The sequence below is a fragment of the Cibotium barometz genome, chromosome 45, assembly GCF_041138505.1.
Source record: "Cibotium barometz isolate CiBa-2024 chromosome 45, ASM4113850v1, whole genome shotgun sequence".
NCBI lineage: Eukaryota > Viridiplantae > Streptophyta > Polypodiopsida > Cyatheales > Cibotiaceae > Cibotium > Cibotium barometz.
In genome coordinates this window covers 2,531,591-2,558,491 of record NC_141090.1, presented here as the reverse complement: position 1 = coordinate 2,558,491, position 26,901 = coordinate 2,531,591, and the positions used below count along the sequence as shown (strand labels likewise).

Below are 26,901 nucleotides of genomic sequence, written 5' to 3'. Positions count from 1 at the left end.
AGTACGCGGAAAGATGCGTTTTCATTACTGATGAAATCGCCGAAGCGGATACAATAGGAACAGATTCCCCTTTGAGTTTTACATCCAGTTCATGTTATTTCCCTCTATGAGTCAGAGTGATTTTCCTATTGTAAGTATCCACCACCGCATGTACCCTGTGGCACCATGGCATTCCCAACAAAACATCACAGCCATCCAAAGGCATGATGAAGAACTCTTCGCTGTCCACATAACCCTGCATATGAAGCCGAAGCTTCCCAATGATAGGAGTAACGGGTTCTGCATACCCTGGACAAGCCATATTAGCCTCATGTAACGGCCCCATCTCCTCTGCGCGAATCCCCAATCGGCCAGCCAAATCTGGTGAAATGAAATTGGCTCTAGCACTTGTGTCAAAGAAGATCAAGGCATTCTGATCTCTCACTTTGCCCCATGCCCTGCACAACTCTGTAGCTTCACCACCTGGCTGTTCCCCCACAAGATTAAGAACTAAGCTTGCAGAAGGTTTTTGTTTCTTTGGCTTGGGCTCTCCTTTATTGTCAGAGTCCTTTTGGGACTTTCTTTTGGGACAATTGAATGACATATGCCCCTCTTCAGTACAGTAAAAACACTTATGAGCATCTCTCAAAGCCTGTCTTTCCTCAGAAGTCCTCTTGGGCATTGGCAACTTCTTATACTTCGTCTCTGAAGACCCTTTAGCATCACGAGAAGCATGCCCAAATTTTTCAGCTTTCTTGCCCAATTTCTTACTGCCTTTGAACCCAGATGATCCACCAGTGAGTAACGCATTAGTTGTCATAGCATTTTCAATCATCTGTGACATGTTCGTTACTCGTCTTTATACAATAATCTCGTACCTCCTTGGGCAGCCCACAACAATACTTCTCTACCTGCTCAGACAGTGGCACCGCACGATAAGAAGTCACTGGGAGTAAAGCTTCCCAAAACTTCTTGTTATAATCCTCCAAACTATCACACTTTGAAGCATCCAATTTGTGCCATGCGGTCATAACATCCACCTCAAATGTAGATGTGAGCCATACGGAAGAGAAAACCTGTTTAAATTGGATCCATGTAGTGGGTGCTATGCCCTGCAAAAGAAAAGTAGACCACCACTGCAAAGCATTGCCCTTGAGAAAAGGGGCAGCTTTCCTCACCTTAGAGGACTCTGTGTAATTCCCACCAGAAAAAGCAGCATCAAACTGCTGTAAAAAGATAAGTGCTTTAAGTTTATCCTTGGCCCCACTGAATGTATCAAACTTCACTGCAGCTCCCCCTTCCTTGTAATCCTTCGCCTTTCCCATAGGAGTTAGATTATCATATGGAAGTGGTTTCGCAAGATTGCTGCCCCCAACATTCATGCCCATCATTGGGTCAACATTTCTCATTCCCACACCAGGCATACCATACATTCCAGCCATGTTTCCAAACATTCCGTTATGCATACCTGGCTGCATACCACCAAACATATTGCCTTGCATCCCAGGTTGCATGCCTCCAAACATATTTCCTTGCATACCAGGCTGAAAATTAGCTCCAAAAGGCCCGTGCATACCCATGCCTCCCTGAGGATAACCCCCAGTCATGGATTGGAACACCGAGCCACCACCAAAATAACCTGGGTGCATATTCTGCTGAGGAATAGGTGGCTGTCCATAGAAGGAACTCTGAGAGTTTTCACCATAAGCATGCTGCATATTCGGAAACTGGCCAAAAGATGGTTCTTGTGGGATGGCACCACTATGACCCTAAGGAAGATTCTTAGAGCGAACCTTCTTCTTCTTTCTCTCGGGCTCTATGCGGGATCTCATAAATTCAGCAAATCTCTCACTTTGTGTGAGCTGCATAAAAGTATCCATAACACTAGCCAAACGATCTTTGAACCGATCATTATCATCCTCTTTACCATGCACATCTTTTGGTTGTGTTACATCCTCATAAGGCTCAACATCTGCAGCCTGTTCTCCTGCAAAAATATCCTCAGATACATCTCTCTCAGGAGAAGTCTCTTGCTCTTCTTCTTCATGATAGAAGTACTCATCCTCTGTATCAGACATGTTTGCTGAATTTTCAGCGATGGCTTTCTTCAAGGCAACCACGGGCTCACCCCCTTTAGAAAGTTGATGATTGGTCCCGGCAACGGAACCTTGAAACCGGTCTCTGATAGAAACCAGAGTGCGGTAGACTAGCAGTCACCCGTCCACTTGTAGTCTAGATGTGAAAACAAAACAGATTGGAGCTAGAGTGCCCAAATTTGAAAACAAACCGACACCTGTTGGCCCCAAAGCTTGGCGCCCCTTGCGGTATTTCTTTATTCAATTCCAAAAATATGAATGGCTGAGTACAACAAAAATCAGCCAAGAGATTACACCTGTATGTCCAATCTGACGGCCCACAATCCCTCTTAGCACAGAGGATCCATGCACACAGATCTATGTCTCAAATAACACACTGTGCCTCCCTCTGATCAGCCAAGATCACTAAGCAGGGCAGCCATGAGCATACATCTGGCATAACTCAAGCACATGATTCAACATCTCAGCTCATACATACATGTACTGTCCAAACTCTGTCTCAACCCTTGTCAATCTGCCATACCCCTCCTCTCACAAGGGGCCAGATAGCTCATATCTGCAACAGACATCAAGCAGTAGAAAGAGAGATAGATGAACAGATGAGGAGCTTACCAAAATCAGCTCGTGAATCAGCACTGGAGGAAGCAACGGTACCAATCTGTACTTTGCAGGCACTTGTTTCCACAACCCTGCTTCGCACGCATGCACGTACTTGTCTGTACCCTCCTCCTTGTGTTCACTTCTATGCTGTCTTGACTGTACAGATCTGAAAAACAGCCCCGTACCCGTCTGTACTTCCTCGGGATACATGCCAAGAGTTGTACTTGCAAACGCCGCCTGCTGTCTACACTTGTACTCGCCTGAACCTGCGCAGCCAGACCTGTCCAGCGCCGCCTACTGCAGTTCAGTCCAGCGCCGCCAGCAGTACAACTGTACCTGAACTGTCCGTACACTGTACGACAGTGGTACAGTGCTGTACCTGCAGTGTACTTGTCTGCACAGCCTGAACAGAGCCTGTGCGCAGCCTGTCCAGATGAAAGATAGACCCGCAGCAGCTCCTGAGCATAGCCTGGACCAAGAGAACCTGCAGCCTGTCCGTACAAGGCTGTACGGCTGGTTTGCACAGAGAAAACAGCAGCAAAAACAGAAAATCTGCAGTCGACTCTTCCTCTTCAGCTTTTCCACGCATGAGAACCCACAAGAGTGCTCCACGACTCCTTTTCCCAAAAGCTAGAGAGAGGGGGAGGAGAGAGAAGCACACACTCCAAAAGTGGAGTGGCCTCCTCCCCATAAAAATCCTAGGGCCCCCAAACTTTAAAAGTCCCTAGGGGCCACTAAGGCCTGGGGGCAACTTTAATAAACATTAAAAGTTTAATGTTCTAGTTCCCCCCCTTCACACCTAGGGATGGCCACACATCTTTAACTCTGTCCGGGCACCCCCCATGTGAATCATTCAATATTCTGACTCAGCAACCACCATGCCCATACTTGTGCTGCTCCATTTTCACAGGGCCATGACAGTACTTCCAAGGAAATCCTCTTCATGGGCGATACCCTGTTGTAAAGTGAGGCCAAATGCTGCCATATACCTCTAGCCAGCGTCATATGTTTTACATGATTGATTACCTGCGGTGTGCAGTTGATTAAATAAACGAACAGACCCTGGCGTTGACACGATCCCACATGTGTGTCTGAGGCTCCCGGTCCTCTCGGATCGACAGTAACTCCCCTTCCTCTACTTCCGGCCGTGGAACACCAACGACGACGAAATCTGCGAGGTCGTAAGACTCTAGAACAGATTCCATCATAACCTTCCATATGCCGTAGTTGATCCCGTCCAACTGACGGTCCACTGGGAACGTGGGGAGTGTCAGGATCTTCACACGTCTCTCAGCCATCTCAAACAGATCTGCCATTGCGGGGATGTACTCTGAAAAGGGTGGGTGGGTGGGAACAAAGAAGAACTAAAACCTGCAAGTGGCTGTCCAGCAAATCAGCCCGCCGTCCTCTTGCTTCTCCTCTTCCCGTACAGTCCAAAATAGTCCACCAATCAGCCACACAACAGTCCCCCTCTTGCTCACACAAATCCCAAGACCTATCTAGAGCCTAGGGCTCTGATACCTTAGCTTTTCTTAAACAGACATTGTATCAGATCCACCAATTGTTGTAACCTTTTTGGTCTCATAGGTCATTTTGGCCTTTTGAGGACGTTAATATATCATTTCATTTCATTTCATTCTCTCTCTCTCTCTCTCTCTCGCTCTCGAAATGGTGATATCGTCTAGACTAGTCACTCTACAGTCTAGACTCTACTGTCTAAGGTCTTGAAAGTTGACCTTCTTCACAGTAGAGATGGTGAGGAGGGCCATCAACACATTGCATACAGGGAGGGCACAGGATCATGAGGGCATTGTAGCCGAGCATTTCATACATGCTAGAGATATGATTGCAGACTTGCCAGCTCTCATGTTTAATAGAGCCATGTGTGAGGGGTTTCCTGGGACTTGGAGTACTTCCACGATTGTGCCGGTACTCAAGTCTGCAAATCCGAGCTTGCCGACTAACTACCGCACCATTATGTTTGGTCACTCGCTGGCCAAGCTATATGCCTCTATTCTTGAGCAAGAGTTGAGCAGATGGGCAGAGACAAGCCGGTTTCAGGAGCAGGTTCTCTACTTTTGATCATATCTTTACCCTCAGGGCTATCATTGAGGAGGGTAGAGCACATGGGAGGAGGATCTACTGTGGCTTTGTGGGTTTCCGCAAGGCCTTTGACACAGTGCCCAGAGCTAGACTGATGCGCACGCTGCAAGACTTGGGGGTTCCATGTGAGCTCATTTGGGGTATTATGGCACTTTATGAGACAATAGTTGGGCAGGTGCGGACTTCCGAGCCAATACACTCCACTATAGGGGTGAAACAGGGCTGCCTGCTCTCTCCGACTCTATTTGGACTATACATTGATGAGATCTTTGATTATATTGGGACACGAGGGGACAGAGGAGCCTAGTTGGCTGGCACTTGGATGCCTCTTCTTTTATATGCTGATGATATTGTGCTTATAGCAGACTCACCAGAGGGTATGTAGAGGCACTTGGATACTTTACATGCTTATGCACAGGACAGTGGGCTCTCAGTTAACCTTTGTAAGACCAAGGTTATGGTGTTTAGTACTACAGCTCAGTGGGTCTCGAGATCAGTGCCTATTTTCACATATGGGCAGGAGACAATGGAGTATGTTGACTCATAGACATATCTTGGAGTGGTGTTCACTAGGCCCACATTTTCCATGAGGGGGGGCAACAGAGGCCAGACTGACTAGAGGATATGCAGCACTAGGAGGTCTAGAGAGGATGTGCTCACAGGTTCAGTTTCAAGAGCCATGCACTAAGCTGTGGCTTTTTGCCACGTTGGTCACATCGGCGATGCTATATGGAGTACAGATTTGGGGGCCTAGCCTAGATCGTCACAGTCGGTCAGGACGCACATACGATGGAGAGACCACTTGTGTCCATGATCTCTAGGATGATTCGGGCTAAGGCCTCGGTACCCCATGAAATTATCAGAGCTGAGATGGGAGCACCATCGATCGTAGTCGAGGCTCTTGCCAGATCAATGTCCTTCATTCATAGCACCTGGGAGCTTCCTCGACACCGGTATGCATGACTTGCTTTAGAGTCCTCTCATCAGTTAGCCATGGAGGGAGACACTTCATGTTGGTATGTGTAGATAGCATCCTGGTTTGAGCTCCATGGGTTCAATTTTCAATTTAGACAGACTTCCACCCTTCCAGTACTCTTTGGAGGCACCCTCTCTCACCTTGACACATTTTGAGATTAGTAGAGTCATCAGACATGACCTCATTCAGTTGGACACTGCTAGAGTCCTCATAGGAGTTGGGGACGAAGATGGCTTTCTATAGAGACCATCTTCTCCAGACCATCTTCTCCGCACCATTGAGGATGGCTTTATACATAGACCGAGCTACATGGATACCCATCTGTCACATGGATTGAGGTGCGCCATTGGGCAGATTCGCACCTCTTCACATCAGTTAGAGATAGAGACAGGCAGATTTAGAGGCATAACTCCAAGGGACAGGATTTGTCAGATTTGTTGGATAGAGCCAGAGATGGAGGAGCACATCTGTCGCTGCATAACATATTATGAGATTCGAGGGCGTTACCATTGCCTTTTCAAAGAGGGATTTGGACCACTGGCTAGAGCCATGGACTATTGTGATCAGAGAAGCTTGGGTTTTTATCTCTTGGAGATCCGCAAGCTGAGAGAGTCCATTATCAGGAGCGGACGCCCGTTTGGCAGGGAGTCCACACAGAGATAGATTACTAACTTCTTTATAGAGGGACTACCCGGGAGGACACACAGCCGACAGCCCAGCAGCAGGCACCCCGTGGGACTCTAGTTGAGAGAGCTATCCAGTTGGGCAGATCCAGACCCGGAGGGTTTGCGGATCCTCACATCGGAGACGGTGCCTACACCGGAGGATTCAGAGCATCATTGTGAGGCATCGGGCTCGTCCGACGAGGCATCTCACTATGGCAGATATCCAGGCCATCCGACAGAGACCCATGCTAGAGCTCCTAGGATGATTACCACTCCAGCCATATATTGTTGTACTCACTGTCACTTTTGTACTCCCCCATATTCATGTATTCATGTATCCATGTACTCATGTATCCATGTACTCGTGTATCCCATTTTGACTCTAGTAGCATTAGCTTCCCACTCTCCCTAGTTGCTGCTTCCAGATGCTTCCTACTGATGTATTGTAGGGCTAGATACTTACCTTCAGTTCTTTCTTTTCTTTTCCAGACAGTGTATCAGATGTCACATGGTTGTAACTTTGGTCTCATAGGTCACTTTGGCCTTTTGAAGACGTTAATATAACATTTCATTTCATTTCGTTTCTCTCATAATCTATCTATCTATCACTATCTATCTATCTATCTATATATATATATATATATATATATATATATATATATATATATATATATATATATATATATATATATATCATGAGTCATTGTGTATGTATGTATGTATGTATATATAAAAGACGCCTCTAACGTCTCGAAAAAATACGAGTCTTTCGAGGTGCGTACCATACCCGCCTCGTACCAAATGCCTCTGACGCCTCTAACAATTATAACAGGCTTATTACTATATAAGTGACTTAAGGGTCACTTATGATAATTATGAGGATCATGGAGAAGCTCCGCCTGAATGAGCAAGACGTTAAGGCTAGAGTAGCTGTAGGTGAGCAGGTGCACTAGTGGTATGGGATGCTAGCGTGTGGCGACTCATTGAAGGCAATTCGACCTCAGACTCAGAGAGGTTTTGGAATAGAGCCTATGGCTGGGAGGTGAGTCGCTAGACACAATCTATTGCCGTCATCGATTCAGATTCGGTGCGGGTTTCTTCTAATCCTATTAGGGTGGTATGTGGTCCTTACACTTCCTCTGCCATGGAATACATGTTATGTACATGGCCAGAGTGTACAAATCTAACCTTGCCATGGAGTAAATGTTATGTACATGGCTAGAGCCTACAAATCCCATGGGTTTTTGTCCAATGGGTCCAAAGGCAATCTCTATGGGCCCCGTCGGAGACCCCTTTGAATCCCACCATGTTCTAGCTATCCATCATGGGTTGTAACGAGAGTCTAGACCCATGCTTGCAGGATTAATTAAGATGATCATATGCCACATAATCTGATAAATTATTGATTTGTGATTCCCCCCCCCCCAAAGGGTGGCGTGGCATGCCTCCAAATTTCACAAGGTATGTGCGTATGATCTTACCCCTATGATCCTTGCACTCCTTATGAAGAAATACAATCTGCTTGGGTTATATAACATCCTCAAGCTCATCCACTTCCGGTGGATCTTCCAAATGGGCTCTATTGGTGTAGGTCGATTCACATGAAAAACATTATGTATCGTCCAATGATCTGGAAGAACTAACGGATATGTATTTTAATTAATCTTTTGCAAAACCTGGAAAGGTCCTGGAAAGATCGGCTACTTTCATTGTCCTTGCCATACTCATTGTTAGGGACATTGATAGGGTGGAAGCAGTGCCTTGCCATAGATTATCTCAAAGGACGCCTTGCCCCTAGAAGTATGCACTACGCTGTTATGGCAAACTCCACTAGTGGTAAATACTCACCCTAATCTGATTTTTGATTGGCCACATAGCACCTCAAAAGATCTAGTACACTGCTTGTAGCTTAGGTGAGGGCAAGATTACTGTTTAGATAGAGAGTGAAGGGGATCGTGTGCATGCATGCGTGCGGTGTTGTGTGTGCAAGGAGAGAAAGAGAGAGAGAGACGGGACAGTGTGGGTGGGGAGACTCTGAATCTGTGAGTGAGCTCCCCCTATACAGTATACTGACTATATGTATAGGGTACTCAGTGGGCGGGCGCCCGTGACTCGGGCGGCAGGGCAAGGCACATACGCCTATACCCCAACAACCTCCCACTTAAAGGCGAATGTGCCTTTAAGCAAGGAACCTAGTCTAATGACTATGTACACACACACACGATGAGTGAGATCCACACTCATCCAATGCCCACTGGCTGCTCTGTATGATTTGCATACAGCCGTATCGGCTCTAGTGATAGGCGAGCGTGCATATCCATGCTAAAGCCTGCATGCAAATCCCGCAGGTCCTCCATAATGGCCTGCATGCCTCCATAATGCATCATGCTAGTGTACTTGGTTGCCCACACAGGACACGCTCTTGACTGCCCTACACGTGTGTTTTGGTTGCGCTCACTGTGTACTTGGTTGCCCACACAGTACACAGATCACTTTTGTCTGTTTTATTTGTGCACTTGGTCGCCCACACAGTGCACAAAGCAACAAACCAATACCGTGCAACAATTTCCAGTCCTCAGGATGGCAGAAAAGTAGCTCTCAAATACTTCCGCAAGCTGTACTTCGAGTGCCCACAACAGCTACTAGCTGTCTGCTACCTGGTGTGCAAGTTATGCATCAAAGGCAGCAAGACATGGCTGAATTTGCAGCCCACACTGATCATACATAGGCATAAAACACATGCAACCTATCAACCAGCTGTATCAGATACGCTCTTTAGTGCTACCCGCAACAATCTGACAAAAGCTTGCTGCTACCAAAATGTTGGACCGAGCTTTTTTGCTGAGATCATATCTCGTACAAGCATCGCTCCGCACTTCACATACATGTGAGAAATCACCTGCAAAACAAGGCGCTGCGGCCTTCACCTACATAGGGTAGGGTATATGCATGTACCCTACATAGGGTAGGGTATATGCATAACTGAAGGGTTGGCTGCCCACCTGTAGAGTCCTCAAATGAGCGACTAGCTGCCCTACTGCACAAGGAACAGGCTGGGTCAATTAAGTGCACCTGTAGACGGAGAATTCAGCGCTTTGGCTACCTTGCTATAGTCTTGCCCACGACTTAGCTATGCCAACAACTAGCGCTTTATGTCACGCTGCACATCTGTACATGTAGCCTACACGTTGTGCTTGGCTACCTTACCTGCAGCAAAAGAAGATGCAGAGCGTGTACCTTGCTGCCCCACGTGTACATGTGCTTCATACAAGCGCAATTTTGCAGCTCACACTATCCTGTACTATATGGCCTTCTGCCAGCGCTACAGCCTCCTTGTATTCAGCGCTTCAGTCTCCTTGTTACGCTACACAAAGGAGGATCGTTTTTAAGAAAAAAACGATGCACAGCTTGTAGCGAATCTGCCCACATAACCTCTACGCTGCCTTCAGCAAATTACTAGCCCAATTCGTTGGCGGCCCATACACTTACGTGGCTGCCCATACACTTACGTGGCTTAGCGTACAACTGTGTGAAGCGATTCCCTTCCTTGCTGCCCCCTTTGTGGTACGCTGTTGCTACTGTAACCTGCCCGCGTGACACTGCGTACAATGCTTGGCTGCCTGTAGCAAGAATCGGCCGCTTCACTCTACAGCACTTTATCCCTGAAACCTGTGCAAGTGACTGCAAGTTGCACCACACCACGGTGTCAACGAATGGATGGTATCCTCCACCGTATTGCCCTCCGGCTCAGCCACCACATAGGACGCAATTACAATTGCTACCGCCAGTGATCGATTACCATGATGAGGACTTCCACGCTCCCTTGCCGATAGACCAGACACAACTCTCACTTCCCTTATGCTACCCACTGACCTGTAGCACAGAGTGCCTTAATTCAGCCTGTATGGTTTTGCAGCGACTCTACCCAACAGATGCGACTGAAATTCAGTCCTCAATTGCTCTTGCCTTTGCCTGTGAGTCGAATTCCATAGCAAAACAAATCCAGCCCTCAGAGCCTGCCTCTGATCTAGCTGCAAAGCACCAAATCGGCCTAGATCTGATCTCCGTGCACTCCTCTCTGTGCGTAGAGCTCAGCTCTACCTGTTGCAAGTCCGTTTTCTTGCTAGCAATCTAGATCTCCGCTCAGATCTGCACTCTCCGCGACCAACCAACACCTCCGTCGTCGAGCACTGCCACCGCCACGCACCTGCACCACCGCTCTGATACCAAGTGAAGGGGATCGTGTGCATGCGTGCGTGCGGTGTTGTGTGTGCAAGGAGAGAAAGAGAGAGAGAGACGAGACACTGTGTGGGTGGGGAGACTCTGAATCTGTGAGTGAGCTCCCCCTATACAGTATACTGACTATATATAGGGTACTCAGTGGGCGGGCGCCCGTGACTCGGGCGGCCGGGCAAGGCACATACGCCTATACCCCAACAGAGAGGAAGTCCACCTTTATTCTGTGTGAGATATTTAGTCTTTGTGGAATTCAGGGCTGCTGGTAGCTTAGGTCAGGGCAAGATTACTGTTTAGATAGAGAAATAATCGACCTTTATTCTGTGTGAGATATTTAGTCTTTGTGGAGTTTAGGGCTGCTGGTAGCTTAGGTCAGGGCAAGATTACTGTTTAGATAGAGTGAAAGTCGAGCTTTATTCTGTGTGAGATATTTAGTGTTTGTGGAGTTTAGGGCTGCCCATTTCCTTCTTTGTTAGTGGTAAGCAGTCGTTTCACTTTTCTAAATCCCTAAAACGGAAGAGAAATTCACGGTGGAAGTTTCTCATTCAAGGGAGGGTTCACATGGCCTAAAGCAAAACGAATAAAAAATGTGTTGCAAAAAGGGCATATAGAGCCTGTTCACATGCATTTAAAAGGCAAATTTCTAAGAGTTAGATTTCTAGAAACATAGTGACTCTTTCATCGAGTACATAGTGTGGTGTATGCTATTATGCTTGTAAGCTATGGGTTTTGGACATGGGTTTTTGTCTGGACCAAATGATAATTAAGTATTTTTGAGACACTTTGAAGGGATTTTTTGGGCTATTTAAGTCAAACTCTGGATAAAGATGTTGCTTTTAGCTCTTACCTTTTCAATTTGACGGGCAATATAATTTCTTTGTCTCTAGTTGATCCATACTCAAAAAAGAATTGTCCAGCATGATCTTAAGTTTAAGTCTCTTCCAATATTCAAACCGTACTCTGCATTGATTTCAACCTAGTGGTAAGATCGTTGACACTGTCTTATCATTTGGGCGTAGTTGAATCTATATACATTGGATTGGCCATTTTTATTTAACATGTTTTTTTCCAAAATGTTTCATTGCAAGTATATAGTAGGATGTTTGCAAACTAGAAATGTCTAGGTCAGACTGATCAATGCAATGCTCGTTTTATGCTTGGATTCTTTGCTTTGTCTGAAAGGTTGATCTGGTGCAATTTCTATGATTGGTCCAAGGCTGATCAGTATGATATTGAATGTCACCTCTTATTCATTGGCATGACATGCAGCTGCTAAGGTGTTCACCCTTGAGTTGGACATCAAGGGGGGGCTTGGTGCTTCACTCTTCAAGAATGATTTCAAAATGTTAATGACGGAGCCCTATGGAGAAACATCCGGTAAAGAATAAAATCTGGTCATACGAGGTTGCCGTAATGACATACTAGTTGTTGTTTTATTTGTTGACGTGAGGCTTGATGTGAGGCTGTGGCCTGAATGCCTCAAAATGCCTTGACAATTTCTAGTAACCTTGACCCTGGTAGACAGTGCAACTATGGCCTTTGATCCACATCCTCCATGCTTCCATTGTTACTCGTGAGATTTAAGTTTTGATTAGCTTATTGATGTTTGGTGTTCTCTGTGGCCTGAATGCCTCAAAAATGCCTTGACAATTTCTAGTAACCTTGACCCTGGTAGACAGTGCAACTATGGCCTTTGATCCACATCCTCCATGCCTCCATTGTTACTCGTGAGATTTAAGTTTTGATTAGCTTATTGATGTTTCGTGTTCTCATGTTGGCTTCATGGTGGCTTTGACAGTAAGAGAATGTATGGCTTCAGTTTAGTGCTACTCTAGATCATAAATTTCTTGCCCTCGTGATTATCACTCCTAGGCGGTGGTTTTAGTGGTGAGGGTGCTACTTTCCGCCGTGTCATGTGCTTTCATTATTTTTTGATGATTGAGATAAGATTGTCTAATTAATGGCAACATATCCTCTTGGGATGTTTGATGATGCTAAACGATTTTCAAGTAGGAAATGGGAGCACTTGTTATGGGTGTGCTTATTATTTTTTGATGATTGAGATAAGATTGTCTAATTAATGGCAACATATCCTCTTGGGATGTTTGATGATGCTAAACGATTTTCAAGTAGGAAATGGGAGCACTTGTTATGGGTGTGCTTAATGTTGGACTGCTACTCTAGGTATTGGGCTTTAAAATGCTCATTTGGGCTGAGATTTTATGTTTTGATCTTCCTTGCGTGACTGTCATGAGCTATTGGGCTTCTTGTCTCGGCTCGTCTTTCCTCTAGTAGAGTATAATGCCATCTACTTCCATTTGTTGATCTAAGAAAACACAATCCTTTATTAGACAGCATTGAGAATTTCAATGAGACGCTCCTTGGGGGAAATTTTAGACTTTTCATAACTGTACATCTATATGAAAGCCTTCCCAACTTCACGTCTACTTCAGCCTTTCATATTTAGAAGTAGGTTGTGAGCTGATCATTGTATTGGTGTGATAAATAAGCATAATCAATTTGAGTGCACTTGCTAGAGTACATAACCTACGTTACCAAATTTAACTTGAAGTGCATATATCCAAAGATTCTTGGGCAGGCACGCTTGACAGAGTGCACCAATCCAAAAGATGCACAATTTGGTTCAGCTCTAGCAGTAGCGAAGGCTAACTAGGCAAAATATTGGAACTTGTGAAAAGGAGGATTTGTTATCTTGATTGTACTTTTTTCTCGACGATGGTTGCTTTTAAATGCTCATTTTTAAGTGGGAAAAACTGGTTTTTTTGTAAAAGTGATAGCTCTTGCCAGCATAAATATCAAAAAATTTATACAAGCACATCTCAATAGGGAAGGCCTCTTGAATTCAATGCTTGCATAATAGACTTGATCAGAAGTATTCTTTAATGGAAGGAGAGAAGGATGTTATCCCACTCCTTTGTTGTAGTTTTACTTTTTGAATGACCCAACCAACTAATTGCTTAATTGTTACTCACTCCTAGATGCAACCCAGATGCTTAAACATAGTTCCTTTGTGAACAACCTAGCATCCCCATCTTGAAATGTCAAAAGAAGTAAGACTGATTATCTTAGATGTACAATCTAGAGCTTGGGGCTTTGCAAAACATTGTATGGTGACAAGCACTCTCCTAAGGTTTTCCCATTTGCCTCTCTATGAGGATAGAGTCATCAGAAAAGCGGTACAGGAGAGATGAGAGTGGGTGTTAAGTCAAGTGGGCATAATTAATAGCCGAGGACGCTTGTGTGGAGGTGGACGCGGGCGAGTGGGCATCGCCTCATATGCTTGAGTGCATGCTCTCGTACGTTGGCCCACTCTACTCACATTTTGTTTAAAGCTTAGGTACTTTTTTATGTCATTGTAAACCAAGGTTTTGCTTTGATGTACTATCTTTCACATGGACATCTTTCTTTGTAAGACGACCACTTTTGTTTGTGGTCCTCACCTTGGTCATCAATACTATTTGTATTTCAAGCCTTTTATCTGTCATTTTATTGTGGGAGGGGAATCAAGCCTAGGTCATCTTTAGCATTTCATTTTTGCCTTTAGCATTTCATTTTACCCATGTTGGGGTCATGGGAGGGTGTTAGAAATAGTGCCTCAACCATGGCTTGTTTCCCAAGGTTATTTCAACCTTTTTATCAAGCTTGTACTGCCACTTTACCCTGGCTCTTTTCCTTGATTTAGGGGAACCATATCCACCTCCTTTTAGGTTCTCAATTAGCTCCACCTCTCCACCATTTTAGCTCATCTTTGCTCTACTGTTTTGTATTCAATCAAGGCCATGGTTGTGGGCTTGCCATTGTACCTAAAGCCTATAAATAGGCTCAATGTCTAATAGAAGTTGTGCGTCTCTTTGCTTAATTTTCATGATTATTCTAATTTATATTTTGTAATCTTAATATTCAATTAACAGTCTTATGATGATTGATTTGCTTTATAACCCACCCTAGGTAGATTAGCGCATAGCATATCATTTTGTTGATATGGAGACCCATTACACTGTTGACTATTATATACAAAATTTTGGTTAAAATCATTGCCATCAAGATCACCCCTGCTTTACAAGAAGTCATTTCTAAGAATCAACATGGTTTTATCAAAGGAAGGTCAATATATGACAACATTTATGCTGTCATGTTGGAGAGAGATCTGGCTCTGCAAACAAAGCAGAAATGCATTCTTTTATGACTTCATATGGAGAAGGCTTATGATAAGGTACATTGGTCATTTGTGGCTAGAGTAATGGGAAAACTGGGGTTTGGAGTTAGAATGGCTACTTGTATATACATCCTTATCTTGGCAAGAAACTCCACGCTGTTGTTGAATGGGAGGGTGGTAGGGGGATTTGAAGTGAACAAATCAGTTAGATACGGTTGTCCCCTTGCTCCTCTATTATTTGTTATTGTGTTAACCTATGACGGACATTGAGACGTACTATGTTTTACGTCATATAATTAGTTTAACTATTCTGAGTCGTGGGCCGGGCTTGTCGGTACTATATGCAAAGGATAAAGAGATTGGGTGATCGCCGATGAGAGGCGCATCTTGAATATCAATAGGATAAGGGTTAGGATTGGCCGGCCATGTATGGGCGTCCATGTGTGAACGGCCAAGTCACCTATAAGAGTCAAATGTAACCCTAAAACCCTCATTCTCATGTGTTGAATACAAGAGTGCTCTTGCCTTATCTCCTTGGTTTTCCTTCTCCTGCGTATGTGAGAGAGAGAGAGAGAGAGAGAGAGTGAGAGAGCGATCGAGCGCTGTGTAGCGGCACGGCGGCGGCGAGGCGGTAGAGCAACGACGGCGGCTCCTTCACTGTTGCGACGCAGGAATCCTTCACGGCGGCGGTTAGAGCAGTGAGTGACACACCCTTGCATTTTGTTTCAGCTTACTTTCCTGGTTGTATGCTTGTAGCCATTCGTGGCTCGCATACGGTGTTTGGTAAGTCCCTAGCTATGACCTGTGCGGCAAAAGCGCACATTTTTGGCGCCGCTGCCGGGGAGCTGCTCTGCACCAAGCTCCAGTTTGCAGCTCAGTTTGCTGCGTGAAGTGAAAGTTACACTGTAGGAAAGGCGTCTGTGTGTTTGTGGTTGAGGTGTTTCTATGTTTTGCAATCTGTTTCTACAATTTGTCTTTTGCATTTTTGTTTCTTTTATTATTTTTTCGCTCCGCGTGTGGGCGTACATTCTGTTATCTGGTTTTCTGTGTGCGAGGAGATTTCTGAATCCCCAGACCTGTGCTGTGTGCGAACTGCGCCGCGGCCAAGGCTGAACCCTAGAAAGAAACCCTAGAAAACTTATCCCTACTTTAAAAAAAAAAGAGAAAAAGAAAAAATTAATTTCAAGAAAAAAAAATTTAAATTTTTTTAAAAGAAAAAAAAACCAAACGTGTGGAAAGGAAAGATTTTTTATTTGGAGAAAAAATTTTTGAAAAAAAAAACCCCAAGTGACCCCGATCCCGGCCTCGGTCGCGGTCTTTTGATATATATATATAGGAGAGTGAGCCTCCATAGCTTTCTTTCAAGTGAGAGCTTATGGGAAGTTGTGCCCTATATGTAGCCCACTCCCCAAGGAGTAAAGTGAGAGCTTATGGGAAGTTGTGCCCTATATGTAGCCCACTCCCCAAGGAGTAAAGTGAGCATGTGGGATAAAGCCCTCACCCTTTCCTCCACAAGCAAATAGGCTTTCGCTCCTTCCCCCACAAGGAAACAGACTGTTTTGAGGACTACATGAGCTCTGGATAGGCGAACACGGTGTTGTAAAGCACACTAGGACCCTTTGAACGATACGCTCGTTTCGAGCTATCACACGTCCTAGTCCAGGTTCGACCATAAGTAACGGGGTCAAAAACGGGTTAAAAACAACACAAAAACAAGTAAAAACGGGGTGTGAAACACCTAAGAAATCACTTGTGTGGACTTCAAGGGTAGTAACCAACGCCCGTAGGGTATCCATGTCACATGCATCTACGCTATGGTCGGGTACTAGAGCCTGAGCCACTAGAAAGCGTTTCAGTTTACGCAGGCTCACACCATCCCTCCACGTTAGCATCTTGGCCTTCCGCTGGAACCCAAGGAAGTGCAACCCAAGATCCATGAATAGTGGATAGTGACTCGTCCTCTGACTCAGAAGCCATGGAAGGACACCCTACCGAGAACCCTGAGGAGACAAGCCAAAACATGCCAATTTGGGCCCCACAATCCGGATCTAGCATGTTTAGTCGTCTAATAGAGACCTTTAGTAGAGCTACACACTCTGAACATGCGACAAGCGAAGTAAATGAAGGAGGGGTAGTAGATTCACCATTCACATCTTATGTAGACCCTACCCTCCAAAAGAGTGTCCATGTGGATATTCTACCCACTTCGTTTAATGAGGGCCCTACTGAGCTACCACCTTTCGATGCTCTTCCTAAAGTAGAGGTCCCTAGAAGCCAATTCATAAGAAGTGACATTGCGTCCACTTCAAGAGAACCGTTTGGCACACAAGGTCTAGATGGGATATTTCTCAATGAAAATTGGGAATATGATCTACACACGGTCAAGACCATAAACTGAGACCCGTAGAGATAATGTCTCCATGCCTTTAAAGTATAAATGATTGCATACAACTCTTTCTCTTGAACTAGGTACCTAGTCTGTGCATCGTCGAGTTTCTTAGTCTCGAAGGCAACATGCTTCCCATCCTGGAACAAAGCTGCGTCTATCGCAAAATCATTACCTAGTCTGTGCATCGTCGAGTTTCTTAGTCTCGAAGGCAACATGCTTCCCATCCTGGAACAAAGCTGCGCCTATCGCAAAATCATTACCTAGTCTGTGCATCGTTGAGTTTCTTACTCTCGAAGGCAACGTGCTTCCCATCCTGGAACAAAGCTGCGCCTATCGCAAAATCATTACCCCATCAGTCTCAACAATGTAAGTCCTGCTAGGATCCGATAAGGCTAACACAGGAGCATCTCGAACTTTATATTTCAAAGTATCAAAAGTTTCATGTAGCTTCTCATTCCACTCAATCGGAGAATTAGACTTCTTATTTTTACCCTTAAAGTAAAAGGCATTGTTAACTTTGAATAATCCTTGACAAAGAAATACCATAAAACCTAAGAAAGATCTTAACTTCTTGACCGTACGCGGAACTAGCCATTCCAAAACTTTTTGGATCTGATCCAAATCTATACTTAAGCCATCTTGAGAGATCTTATGACCCAAGTATAACAATTTCTTTTTGAAGAAATCACACTTAGATAACTTACAATATAGTTTCTCTTTCTTAAGCCTTCCTAGAACCTCTTTAAGATGATCCTCATGCTCAGCCAAAGTTTTACTATATATCAAAATATCATCTAAGAAAACCACCATGCATTTTTCTAACAGATCCCAAAATATATCATTCGTCATATGTTGGAAAGTTGTTAGTGCATTAGTGAGACCAAAGGGTAACACTAAAAATTCATAAAACGGCCTAAAAGCAGTTTTAGGAACATCTTCCTCTGCAATACAGATCTAAAGATAACGGTTTGCAAATACTTCTCCAACAGACCATTACCTGGGTTGCCTTTTACAATGACAACCTCACCCTCACAACACACCCCAGCTTCTACTTCGGCTCTCCCTTCTACATGAGATAGGGGAATCTTTCCTCACTCTGGTGAGATCCTGTCTAAACATGATCCTTTGGTTTTCCTTTTACTTGTGTTGCAGTCAAATCAATAAATTCAACCACAACTCTTGGCTCCTTGGCCAACTCTTTGGGCCATGTTTTTGGCGCATCAACAACACCCTCACTCCACTCTGTAGTGGACACCAACTTCAACCCACCCACCAACCTATCCAACGTAAGCTGGTTAGCCATCCTACATCTCTTGATGCTATCTTTTTCTGCTATTTGGGGTTCTCACTTGAACCTTGTTGGTTCATGTTGTTTTCTAGTCATGCGACTGCTTTGACCTTGACCCTGAGTCTCTTCAACATCATCCTAGATGCCGCTTGGACGAGCAACACACATGATTCAGCACCTATTGGATGTGGGCCAAGCCCAAGTGAGGCTCAGGTAATCGGCACCCGAGATCTTGTTGAAGAGTGGAAATAGTGTTGAGGACAAGGTTAAAGGGGTCATCGTATGATCGAAAACAAACATGAACCATTGAGGATGGAGTGAGAACCCATATATGTAGTGAATGGGAGCATCAACCAATGTTAAATGCCAAGGAGACCTACATTTGTAAGTGTAGGGAGGATATAGCTTGAAGTAGATGGCGATAGCGGAGCTGGCTGAGAGTGTGGGTGGTGTAGAAATAGAGCCCAAGAATTGGGAAATAGCACCATAAGGGATGGTGTAGCTGAGTGGGTATTGAAAGATATAGTACAAAACCCAAGGAAACAAAAAAAAAAGATTCTAAAAAAGGAACTACAAGAGTAGAGGTAGGAAAGTTATCACCAAACTTAGGTGAGGCATAGTAGCCTAGTAGTTAATGTAGGGTGTTGTGAAGAGACGGTGTTGCCTTGAAGAGAGCCAAAGATGCCATGATGTGTGGAGTTGCTTCTACTGATTCATGTGTGCCTACCTAGAGAGGTGAATGGGGAAGATACCTCCTGTCATCTGCATATTGCATGGGTGGAGGATGATCATCCTCAGTAGTTAGGTGGATGGGCACTGGTTGCATGGGGCCAATCAAGGATAGTTTGAACTGGTACCAAGGTGTAGAGGGACCAAATAAGTTGTAGAAGATTGGTCCACGGCATTGTGAAGTTGTGCACAAGTTTCAGAAATGATTGCTACATTGGGGACGATTAAGGTGCCAGTGGAGTACTCTAAGAGATCTGATCCCTCTGTAAGTGCAAAGACTATAGCTCCCCAGCTCCCCACGTAAAGACCAGAGGACCACAAAATCGATTTCCTCCCAGGCTCGGAACCCCCGAGCAAGTTTTCACATCGCCTTTCCAAGGCAATGGAATCGGAGTTGGACCGCCAACTCCAAGAATTGTTGCAATTTGGCTTGTTGCACGGGCGAGTGATGGTGTAATCCCCTTCTTGTTGGATGACAGAGATGCTGTGAAGTCAAGCATTGACCCCTCTTCATACAGTCAACAACGACATCTGCATGGTTTGCCTTAGATGTGGACAAAAGCTCCCGTGCAAGGGAGATAAGGGTAGCAGAGTTATAGCAAGGTGTATTGCAAAAACCAATGAAGAACCCCCAACATATGAGTAGGGGTTAGAGACATAGGAGTGCCACCCATCATTTGAGGGGGGTGCACGTGTTATAGAAGGTGATAGGCCCCTTAGTGTTTGAGGTCCCAGAGCTTTATCAATGCACAGAGGCCCTCCATTTGTTTTGGAGAGGCGAATGGGGAACCCTCTGTTGTTGGAAAAGGCATGATTTTCGAAGGCGGCTGTTAGATATCCGTAACGCCGCTACGGGCATTACCACAAGAGGGGACGGCCTCTGGCTCACCACCCAGCCATAGAGGAAGAATGAGGATTGCCCCTCATCCCCCAGGTTATATAGTGTGTGGCTTGCCGTCCACACTAGCCTGGCCGCCCATGACTCCGCATGGGCGTCCTCTCCCACTAAACCCCGGATATGGCCATCCGGTCTGCCGTCGGTCACACAGGCATTACAGCCTACGTGACAGCGGCTATTGCTGAGAGAGCTCGATCTTCAAAGGTGAAGGGCTCAATGGGCAAGAGAGCCGATTCTTCAGAAGAAAATGAGAGAGCCTCCCGATTGTTGGAGGGGGCGGTCTTTGACAAGAGAGAGCATAGTTTCTCATAAAGGTAGCATATATGGGTGCTGCAAGGAGAGATGAGGGCTTCCCTTTATTGGAGGGAGCAGATGCAGCAGAGGCTTGGTGAGGCCCCTCATGTTGAGAGGGGGCGGATGCTACAGAATCTAGGAGAGGCTCCTCTCCGTAGGAGGGGGTAGATTGTGGCAACACAAAGCAGAGACCCCCTTTGGTGAAGGGGACTGGCCAGGCATGCAGATTTGATCAAGATTCCCCCTTTCTTAGAGTTAGAGGTAGCAGTTTTATTCAAGCTAGAGACCAGCAAGGGTAAACTTGGAGAGAAGGTGGTGATTTTCAAGGTGCCTGTAGTAGTAGGGTAATCGACCAAAACACTTGCAAAAAATTGAGAAGCAAGGCGGGGGGGGAGAATAATCACCATCAATGTTGTGGGAATATTGAGTAAATTCGTAGCTTGATGAAAAAATCATAGAGTTACTCCATCAGGTGAGGTAGCAGAAACGGGTTAGCGCCCACAGGAGCCTAGGAGAAGGCTTTGAAACGATGTTATAAATAGAGAAGGGCTAGGCACTGGTTAAGGTGCAGAGAGATGAAATAGAGTCTTAGGTGAAGAAAGGCGTAAACACAAGATCTGTATTAATGATAATAAATACAACTAATTGATTACAATGGGTCAACCTCTAGTTAAATAGAGGGAAGAGGAAGGACTCCAATCCATGCTTTTTGTGCACCCTAATGCCAACCATGTGTTCATTAATGCTCACTGCATGTGCAACTTTGTGCTTTCCATGTGTCACCGTTTGAGACCATTGACTTCACCTTTTACAAAGTGACCATACAAATCAACCTTTGATATTAGACCCTTAGTCTATTCCTTTATCTAATGTGCATGCTTCTTCTCTTATTCATGTGACTCACTCCCTTCCTTCCTTGTGCTCCATGGCACCACATTTCTCAACACCCCCCCCTTGCTGCCATATTTCTAGGCTACTCAAGTTGGTCGGATGCGAGGTTTACAAATTTTATTCCCCTCCCCTTAATTCTAACTTGGCTGGGTGACTCAGAGGCTCTTGTTTGGCTTGGACACTCTCTAGCTCCCAGAGGTTACTTGGAGGTGGTTTTATTTTCACTCCCCTGGGTGCATCTTTGGCTAATCTCAGGTGGTCGAGTATTTCCACATTTCAAATGATTTTTGGCCTACTCATTTGGTGGCTACTATTACAATGTTGGCTTGGGTAGTAAGGTTTGATGATGTTGATGTCGTCTTCTTCTTCTTGTCGGTTCTTTGGTCTTTGCTTTTGGCTTCACTCTTGGCACTTTGATTGCTTATCAATGTATATGCTTTCATTTGTGTACCCATTTATATTTTCCCGAGGATATAGCCCTTCCCCAATGAACCTCTCAACACTTGTGATAGTACTTGATGCCATGAGGAGGTCTTACCCCTGAGTACTACTCTGGCAGTGTGTGTCCCCTTACAATTTTATGCTTTGGAGTACTAAAAACAAGATGGGCAATGTAAAAAAAGGTAAAGCATGAAAAAACCTCGTTATGTAGATAAATTTTATTTGGCGTGTGTGAATCACCTCTATGAAGCATTAGGGTTTTATTTAAAAAAAATTATTACTGTTTTGGATAATCTTTTTGAAATTAGACCTTATTGCTGGCGGTATGTGGCGCAGCTGAGGCTCTGCGAGATTCTGTGGAGGAATCGTTGCTGCACGCTGCTGCTCGTTCTTTTGCTCTACTCTCCACCACGTACTAGATGCCAAGACTTATTCATGGAAAAGCTCTACCGGCTATGACGTGATGTGTAGCTCTGTTAACTACGTAGAACTGTAAGATCACGTTGAGTGAAATAGTGAAGTTAGGCTTTCTTCGCTGTCACTCTTGAGTTGCCCTTTGTCCCAAGAGCGAGGTGCACAAGTGATTGTAACGCTCACAATCTGCACCCATAGGCTCTCCTTAATATTCCGCTCTTATGAACCAAGCGAGAGCCTGCAATAGTGTGTCGCCTTTGGCCAAACTTGCTAACAGAGCAGAAATGGCAGTGTTGAAGTCCACCAAACAGTTCTATTCACTTCCAAGTCCACATTGTCTTGCTTCTATTGATGCTAGTGCACAGGATCTGCTCTCCCTCTCTCTCTTAACTTGTTGTGGGTTATCTTGCAAGTGCTTTTCTTTCTCTTTATGGGTTAATGGAGGGAGCATAAAATCACTAAGATCTCAACTAGATCCTTGCTAGAACCAGCCCTAGGAGTGCTTGAGGTGCCGATAAGTAGGTTTCGGTAATGGATAAGATATGATTAGTGTTGCTAATGATCAAAATTAACAAATGCAAGAGTTTTATACTAATTTTGCATCAACTTTGATGTAAAACATCAACTTTTAGGGGGCTATTTTTCTTAACTTTGAAATATTTTTATATTTTTTTATGAGAATTATTTTTATTTTTATCACCAATAAATCTGTAAAACCTCATTCGAAATAGTAGATAGTAGTCAATAAAATCTCAAATTTTTTTAAAAAATCTTATAAATAATAGAATTAAAGAAAAAATATGCCTAGGATAAGTTGATATAGGTAGAACATAGGTTTAGGGCTAAGGACTTGAAAAACACAAATGGTCGCAACCTTTGACTACAAATTTGAGAGGAGGTCATTAAAAAAATGCTTGTCTATGTATCCATATAACCTTTGTAGCATAAATAATATCGCTACATAGTAGATGCCAAAAATTCATGATAAGCAAAAGAGCTAGATGAGATAATCCATGAATGACCTGTAATCCATTGGTTTTGATCCAGATGTGCAAGGCTCCATTGATTTGGAAAACTATGAGTCAATTGATTCGCTAATCCGTATTTTTGTTCTACAATTCAATTTTAAAGCTGAATAACTATAGGCAAATACACATGGTGGGACCATTTATATCAAGGAGGGGGGTGCATGTGAGCCTAGACTCTACCATGCCTATGTGCATTAGTATGCTCTCTAGCATAGGGGACCTTGAATCTACCATTATCATGAAAGCTCCAATCTCCTCTCTACCACCATTTAAGAAGCCCTAAGCTCCTCACCGTAGAAAAAAGCATCGAAAACTCCGTGGAAATAAGAGTTGAAAAAATAAATTTTCCACAATTATTGCGATGGACTTTTCAACGCTTTTTTCCATTATGATTTCTACGCTATTTTCCACGGTTACTCCCACGACTTTTTTGACGATCGCTACTTTTCATTCAAATTCAAAATCTTTCCAGATCTTGCATGCCCTCGACATTTCAAATTACCTATCACTAACTAACACCCTCCACAAATACTTAAGGGAGGATTTCCCTCCAAAAATAAGCATTCGTTCCCATTACAAATCAATATGGAAACCATGGATGATGCCACACCCTCAAATTTTGTTGATTTAGAGGAGAAGACACTGCCCATGTACTCGTTGTTGCAAATACGAAGTGGTTAGATGTCGATGAATTTGCAATGATCATACAAAAAAATGGAGAATATTTTTGGTGGAGCGATTGGAACATCTAATTAGTGGCAATGCGTGCTTCAATAATGACGAACCAGTGGATATCCGACTTGAATGATGGAGACCAACAAGAGTAGCCACAAACGAGGTGATCCAACAACCCGAGGAACTTGAGGAGGTGGATTCGGAGAAAATACTAGAACATGACATGGATGACATGATGAATGCCTTACACAACGGAACAAAATATCGAGGTTTGGAACACGAAGAGGGTAGAAGAAAACACACGACATGTGGAATATGCTTCCCAAGAAGAGAAAGAGCTACGCAGGCTTGCTCGTCTTCCACTATATCGTGGAGCACATGTGTCTGTTTTACGTGCTTGCCTATCCATATTGAACTTGCAATCGATTTTTGGATGGTCTGATACGAGCATATCAAAACTTTTTACGTAAGTGATGATATCATATGCAATTAGTGAGTTATGTACCTTTATATGCATTTCCTTAGCCTGACTATTTTGTGTAACAGCTTATTGAAACATCAAATATTTTTAGAAGATAATGAGATGCCAATGGACTATTAGTCGAGCAAAAGAAATGTTGCACTCGATTGGCATGGACTACAACACACACCATGCTTGTCCAAATGATTGTATTCTTTATCGACAAGAATATAACAACATAGTACAATGTTCGCATTAAGGTACATTGAGATATAGACAAGATGTGTAAGGAGAAAGGGTACATTGAGATATAGACAAGATGTGCAAGGAGAAAGGATACCAGTAAAAGTTTTACGACACTTTTCCATTATCCCTTGGATTAAAACAATGTTCAAGTGCAAATCCATTGTAGGATTGATGACTTGGCACCATATTACTAGGTCCACGGATGGTGTTATGCGTGTGCCCATATATTCCCTTGCATGGAAGCACATTGAAGAGAAGTGGGTAGCGTTTCAAGAGGGGGCTTGCCATATTCGACTCGGACTAGCGATGGATGGAGTGAATCCATTTGGTCTACGAAGTTCATCATGGAGTACATGGCCTATTTTTCTAGTTAACTATAATCTTCCACCATGGCTAGCGATAAAAAAGGGCATCTTTTATTGTCTTTGATAGTTGGAATGTACAAGGTGAAGAACATGGATGTGTATTTAGCCCCTTTAGTTGAGGAGCTTCGTGTTCTATGGGAGGGCATTGAAGTTCATGATATTTCCAAGAGGTTTGGACAACGTGCGCCAACATTGAGGGGAATACTTATGTGGACTATGCATGATTAGCTTGGCTATGGAGAGTGCTCAGGTAATACTGTAGCTTGTTAACATATTATGTTAAGTCATGATTGTCATTCAAACTTACCTGCTACAATCTTTTTTGATGTTCTACAGGGCTTTTAGTGTCAGGGTATAATAGATGTCCATTATGTGGGCCGCAACTTGAGGCTCGATACTCAAAGTCTATGAAGAATATAGTATACGAGGGCCACGTAGTGGACCATTCTTTGCATGAGGTATTTCCAGGGAGGTCTCCTCACATATGGAAGAGTAGTGATTGGAGGACATTATGGGAGCTGGATCCAACCTGTACACCTTCAGGAATGAAGCGTCTATCCAATTTCCATCAACTTCCATATACTGGAATGACCTTCTAGTGAACCATCTTCTTGACCCAATGCACATTTTCAAGAATATAGCCAAGGTGCTTTGGAAAACCATCACAGGAGCAAAGTAGAGCAAGGCACAACGAGATAATTTACAAGAGGTTCAACGCATGCACCATTTGTGGGCCCAAAATAGAGCAGATGGAAAGGTGAAGCTACCAAAAGCACCTGGGTCATAACAAAGAAAGAGCAACGGAGTGTAAAGAAGTACATTAGTGAGTTTCGTACCCCTACAAGATGCATGCATTGCTTGAAGGGAGCATTTACAAAGGACGATGAGCTTAGTGGCTTGAAGAGTCATGATTGGCACAAATTCTTGCAATTCGTGCTTCCTATAGCCATCAAGGATTGCCTCAACGATGACATTAGAGCAACAATTTACAAAATTGGTGCAGTGGTGCGTTGGATATCAAGGAAAGAGATTAGTAGAGACACATTGGAAGCAGCACGGTTAAACTCCATCGAGGCTATTACAATGGCTGAGAAATACTTTCCAACAAGTATTTTAACCATTCAATTGCACTTGCTAGTTCATGTGGTTAATGAAGTTGCTGTGCTGGGGTTGTCCATAGCCGATGGATGTTTTTCTTGGAGAGATTTATGAAGACACTTATAGGATTTGTTCGTCAAAGAGCTCGTCCTGAAGGTAGTATGGCAACGGGATGGCTTGTTCAAGAATCACTTATATATATAATTGAATTTCTCAGTACGTCTGATCTCGATATGCCAAGATTATGGACACAAGAAGAAGATAATCGACTAGTTGGAGAAGAGCCACAAGGGAAAGGCCTTGTGAGAACATTAGATGTAGCATTACGTAAGAAAATCAATAAATTTTGCATCTTAAACTCACATGCTATGGAGAAATGGATCGAGAGATATAACATGGTGAAGGCTGAAAGGGACCAAGCTCGTTTGAGTTTTAGAAGGAGTCGAACATCCTGCACACTATCGTACCCAACAGAACTTGCACTTCTTCCAGACTTTCCTTCTAAATAAATGACTCGCGCAAACCATACTACAAGCTAAATGCAATGGTGAATTAATAATTGATGAGGAGGAGGAGCTTGCATATGGTTGTGATTTCCATGTATGTGAGTTAGAGATATCTACGCATTGTCTTTTATGTTGTGCTTTTGTGAATTTATACAATAAAAGTACTTATTTATTGTGCTTGCAGTATCAAAAGTTTGGGGCAATTTGGTCATGCGGACGTCACTTTCAAGAAGGAATAGATAAAAATAAAACAACATTTGATTGTGGTGTGAAGGCTAATTTCATGCAAGAAAGTCGTTCAAGTGCAAGTGATGGCAATACTGAAGTAGGCATACTAGATTATTGTG

At 44.0% G+C, this 26,901-nt stretch overlaps 1 protein-coding gene across 1 annotated transcript in view; it reads left to right on the top strand.

Annotated features, from left to right (window-relative positions):
- LOC147612316 (uncharacterized) overlaps window positions 1–12,412 on the top strand; it is a 44,132-nt gene extending 31,720 nt beyond the window's left edge. The window contains exon 2 of the mRNA XM_086782922.1: window positions 11,925–12,412. The gene's annotated coding sequence lies outside the window, so the exon portion shown is untranslated. The remainder of the gene's footprint in view (window positions 1–11,924) is intronic.
- The last annotated feature ends 14,489 nt before the right edge of the window (window positions 12,413–26,901 follow it).